The following is a 6,000-nucleotide window of genomic DNA, read 5'->3' as shown; positions in this document are numbered from 1 at the left end:
CCGCCACGAGGGGGCGTCGTGGTGGCGGCGAGGCGGCCCGATCTCCGTCCTGGGCAAGGCACGTCGGTGGTGAAATGTGCGGGGTGGGTGTCAGGGGAATGCGGCCGGGCTCTGATTGGTGGTGTCTGGTGATGGCACGAGGGACGACAGGCGCAAACCGGCACACCGGAAGTTCTATATGAACTTGAGGGAAAAACGTATTTACTGTGAGAGTGAGAGAGCACTGGGGTAGGCAGCCCTGAGTGACTGTGGCATCTCCTCTGAAGGTAATCAGAACCTGCCTGAATGCTTCCCTGTGTAACCTGCTGAAGAGAAATTGCTTTAGCACAGAGTTGGACTTGATCTCCTGTGATCCTACCCCTTCCAACACCTGCGTTTCAGCGGTTGTGTGAAGCAGCACACCAACAGGTGACCTCTTACAGTGCCCTCAGTGAGTCACAGGAAGGATACGTACTGTCTCTTTCTAAAACAGCCTTCTCTCAAAGCAAAGAAAACAAACATGGAACAACTGCTCTGTGCAAGACATTGATGACACAGTAAATAATGTATAGTAAGCAGTTTCCTTTTGGTTCCTGGCCAATCACAGAATCACGGTATTGGAAGGGACCTCATGAGATCGTGTCCAACCCCCCTCCTGAAGCAGGTTCCCTACAACTGGTCACACAGGTAAGCATCCAGGTGGGTCTTGAATATGTCTGTAGAAGGAGACTACACCCTCTTTGGGCAGCCTGTTCCAGTGCTCTATCACCCTTACAGTAAAGAAGTTCTTCTGTTTGTCTGGACCTTCCTGTGTTCAGATTTTAGGACGTTGCTCCTTGTCCTTTTGCACCACTCAGAAGAGCATGGCCTCATTTATTTGCCTACCACCTCCCTTTAGATATTTATAAATATTAATCGGTTCCCCTCACAGTTGTCTTTTCCCCAAGCTGAACAGATCCAGGTTACTCATCCTTTCCTCATATGGGAGATGCTCCAGGCCCTTTATCATCTTTATGGCCCTCTGATGAACTCCTTCTTGGAGGTCTCAGACTTTTTTGAACGAGGGAGCCCAGAACTGGACACAGTAAAGATATTTATGTAGGTTGCTCTGAAAGTAATGCCTCCTGTTTATTTCCTCGGAAACTACAACAGCTACAAGGAGTAAAATAACGCTATTTGATAGAGCCAACTCTCAGCTACAAAACATTATTTTTTTTCATCAGTCACTACCATTAGCTGTGCATTTTTGTCAGTGATGAACAGGAGCCTGCATTCTGTATTCATAAACATCTACACAAACAGAGGTGACCTACAGTTCTATAGCTGTTTTGATGGCATCACTGCTAGAAAAACATTGTCTGTGCAGTTCAACTTTCACTGTGCTCACATGCACTGTTTGGTCTCTATGAATATTCAGCAAGCATCAGTGAATATCAGTGGGTGCAATTTTTTCCACTTGGAAGAATTCAGTGGCACATCTTTGCTTCGTACTCGCTTCCATGTCAGACACCATTCTGTGAGTCTACTCACACCAATAATATGTAATGGAATATTGGTGGAAAGGTTCAACTCCTACTGCCATAAGACCAACATTTGCCTCTGACATCATAGGCCAACATAATAAAATAGGATGCATTATTTTTGGAGCAACCTTCATATGCATTAAATACATTGCCTGAGGCGGTAGATTTTAGTGTTTCTAGCCAAATTTAGAAGCAGCCTGTTTTCAATGACACTTGGAAATTTAGTGTTATGTTGATCGTCTGAAATGAAGATCTTCTGACATTGCAGATGAAATATGTGTCACCGAAGTTCAGTTGTGGTTTAGTTGGCCATGGAGTTGGGATATAATTATATTATTTTAACTCCTGGAGATCATTACTACTTTGGGAAATAAAGCCCCCAAGCATCAGAACTGTCAAGATATATATTTTGAACTTTTATTTAAAGTAATACTGGGTTTTATTTATTTTGGAATGCTTAGCCAGGTTTTCATTATTAAAACTAGACTAAAACAAGGCTTTGAGTATTTGAGTAATGATAATAAAAAGGCAAAACACCAACCTATAAATTTTCAAAAATTTTTAATAGGAAAACTAGCTATTTTGAAATAACTGCTTGCTTTATGCAAAACTGTTTATCCTGGAATATGGATTTAAGCATGTACTCACCTTGCACACTCGATTTGAGAAAGTACAGGCTTCCTGTGTTTTTTGTTAAAATTGCTCTTCTGGTAGTTACCAGGTTTTGCCCAAAAAAGGCCAATCTTCCCAGCGGATTTGCCCAGGCCAGAACCTGGTTCTCATAATAACCCACTAAATTCAACCCTAAATCAGCCCGGTGCCAACTCCAAAAATTATTTCCTCATAATTTTGGCAAAATGCTGAACATAAGACAAATGTTCCGCTTTTTTTTTTGTTAACTTCGAAATGTAATGGGAAATGATGTAGTGGAGAAATGTGTGAATTTTGGAAATAGGGGCGTTTTGCCTGAGCACCTAGAAAATTTGTGTCAAGGGCTGAGTCTGCTTTGGAAAGTAACCTCCAGCCTTTTTCCCCTTTTGTCTCCAGGCTGTCAGCGCAAGGAATGAAAAATGCTTTCCCTGACCAACGTCCCCATATCTGCTCGCCCCGGGGGTGGTCACAGCTATGCTGGCAGAGTGTTTTTATTGGCCTCCCGTGTCGTTCAGTGAGGCGATACAACTCTGTCAACAGAAGGCCTTTTGATGTACTCTCGCTGTGTCCCCATCAGAGGGCTCTGCCAATAGAGCTGTGCTCTTGCAGCTAGTGCAGAGGGCAGGGAGCGAGGCCAGCATGAGGAAAAGAGCATCGTGCTGATGTGTGTGTAATGGTGGGAGTGCTGTGTGTTATGAAGCTGATGTTATCGGTTTCAGAGTAGAATACTCTAAATTATGACTTTTTAAATTATTATTTTGGGGGGACTTCAGGCTTGGATGAATGAGAGGTGACTTTCCACAATACGTGCATTTTTAAAACTCTGACAAAAGAAACTGATCATAGTGTGATGAGGAAGAAAAAATAATGTTCATTTCGTTATTGAAATGTGGTCATTTAGGGAGTACTTACATTGCATGTTATGTCCTTTGTGTTCACTTGACTGTTAAGTGAGAATTGACCTTTTATTTTAACACTCTGCTGTGCCACCTCCCGCGATTATTTGACTTGAATTAAATGCTGGAAAATTTAGTGAAAATGGCATTCTAATTTTTCTCTATTTCAAGCTTCATTAAGTATATTTGCACTAAGGAGTTGCAAGCAAGATGTTAACATTTCAAATGCTTAAAAATGGAATACATCTCAGAGTTTAAAAAGTAAAATAAAGTAGCAGCAGACTCGTGGTCTTTCCTTCTTTTAGGGGACCTTCCAACTCTCTGCTTGTCTCCTATTGATCTAATTAATGACTGTTACTTGTTTAAAATAACCATCAATTATTGCATTTGATTACAGCAATAATTATATGTTTCAAATAAAATCTAATTAACATAAGTGGCAAAGCATCGTAGCATATGAAATGTGTGTGTTCACTACATCTGAAAGATCACGAGACACCTTTTTGATGTTTGTAGCTCCTCAGCTTAGTTGCTGGCAATTACTTCCCGTTTGAATAGAAATCAGGTATCTGATTTACAGCATTGCTTTTTATATAGTGAGACATGAGCTACCGAGAATATTTTAAGGATCCCTGTAATCACAGTGTGCAGTAATGTTCTCTTAGCTAATGAAGGTTGTGCTCTTCTGCACAGCTCCCTGCTTCATAGACTGCTGGTCTTTTAGGTAGGTGTTTGGAGAAGGAGCTGCATGAGTGATGCAAGGGTGGGAAGGGATGTTCCATGTTCTTATCAGTATGCATGTGGCCCTCGAGCTTCCCACTGAGAATGCTTCTAGATATGATATTTTTTAATAAGAAAAATTTCACAAATATTATGCTTGATTCATACGACTGTAAGTTGATGTAAAGCAAGAGGCTTGACTCTGTAGACAACTCCAAGCAAATTCTGGTGAACCAAATTGCCTTGTTAAGAAATGAAGGAACAGATAAGTTGCTTAGGTCTGTCCGTTGCCTCTTGCTAGACTTCTTGCTCTTGTGTGTTTGATACTGTGCAGCCTTGAGTAACACAAATCACTTGGGATAGAGGAATGAAAAATTATTTTATTTCCTGGCAAGGAAAAGCTATTCTCAAGTCAGTAGGTTGTCTGTAATAGGGACCACAAAAGTAGCAAAGTAGTGTAATTTCAGACAAATGAGGATGTGGCTTAGTTGATCAAGTGTTTGGGTTGGGAACTTCTGTTCTGCTCCTATTTGTGTGTTGTGTTATTTATATATAATATATAGCACTGGAAAGTTATGCGCACTCTCATTTTTCACTTTAATTGCCTATTTGAAGACAGTGTGACACATCCAAAGGTTGCTTTTAGCAGCTGAGGAGCACTGCGGTCACTTACTACTATGCAATAATTAACTTAATTGCAGAAATTTCAACATTTTAAAGAATCTGTATCTGTGATTCTACTCTGTGTTCCTTTCTATTATCTAAATCAGTAATACCTTTTTATGTGTGATTATATTACAAATACATCAATTATCTTTAATGCGTTTTTTGTTTTTTCTTAATGAAAGGTACTTTTCAGGACACTTGCAAGTCACTGTATTGTTTGCCTTTATTTGGATATTTGTTTTTAAATTAAAAGCTGGAACTGTCACATGATCTACTCAGTTGTGTTCTGTTGATCTACCATTTTTAGCCTGTCATCCTTTCAATAATTATGTATTAAATTAGTACATCTAAAGCTGTAATGAGAGCCTCGTTTGTCTGGATTAGGGGAGGTACAGGACGGCTGTTGTTTCTGAGAGTTTAAGGTCTGAATTCAGTGGTGGCAGCTAGCAAGGATGAAGCATCATTGCACAGTAGTAGTGTTATATAAAATATGTTCTACCGTTCTGTTTGCTGTCAGACTAAAGCAGAGATTTATTTCTGTGTAGGTTAACGAAAGTAACATAAAGTATCTTAGTGTCCGGCAAAAACAATAAAGCTTTTTCAGACCAAAAAGCTATGATTTTGTTTTTTTTTTTTTTTTTTTGTCATTATAACCATAGAACCATAGAATTGTGTGGGTTGGAAGAGACTGCAGCAGTGAATTGATGCTGTTTGTTGTGGTCTTGCTGGAGTTTTCCGTGCTTTAATTTTCAACAGACTGCTTTTGAACATCTTTATCATCTGTTTTTGAATGGTCTCCCTTGCAGTGGCATCCTGATAGACCAAATAGGGGGAACTTTGTACTAAAAAGTAGTATGGAGCCTCCATCATTCACTGGAAAGTTGAAAGATGAAATAAATACAATGTTCTTTTTTTGAACTTGCCTGAACATAGCTTTCTTAGTCATCTATTCAGTGATAGCTCAGTCTGGAAATGTGGAAGCATTTAGCATCTAATCTGTTTTTCACATTTTATTAAGTCCATCTCACTGGCATTTAGCACTATGATCATGGAAAAAACTTAATCTTCTCAATATTAAAAAAATAATAATAAAAAATAGTAAAGGTGTCCTTGAAGTCAAGTGGGTTTAAAACTCTTGCAGACTCATGGTATTTATCTGCAGTCTCCTGTCTCTGAGGTGCAGAGCACTGTCTGCTGTAACACATTGCTTCCCTTTTAGAGATGATGACAGATGAAGATGTGTTACATGGAGCAAAGAATATGCAGCAGTCTGTGCTAGATTAGGGGTGTTGTCCTTAGCTGGACAAGCTTTGAATGCGTGTGTTGTAAGTTGAAAAGCTGAATGTATTTTTTTCTGTTAAAGATACTACTGAGGTACCATGTGAATGTCTGCGAAATCGTTGTTGTCTGTGAATCTGAAGACTGTGATCACAGATCTGAATCGCACTGCATCTGGAATTGAAACTGTGAAATTCCTAGTGGCTTCCTTGCAGTGGGAGTTTAGGGCTGGGAACGGTTTCCAGTAACACTGAATTTATCTGTTTCTGGCTTCTTAAGCTATGTCC

The sequence above is a fragment of the Meleagris gallopavo genome, chromosome 6 (assembly GCF_000146605.3).
Source record: "Meleagris gallopavo isolate NT-WF06-2002-E0010 breed Aviagen turkey brand Nicholas breeding stock chromosome 6, Turkey_5.1, whole genome shotgun sequence".
Taxonomy (NCBI): domain Eukaryota; kingdom Metazoa; phylum Chordata; class Aves; order Galliformes; family Phasianidae; genus Meleagris; species Meleagris gallopavo.
The sequence above is the reverse complement of the archived record's forward strand: the minus strand, read 5'-3'. Positions refer to the sequence as shown.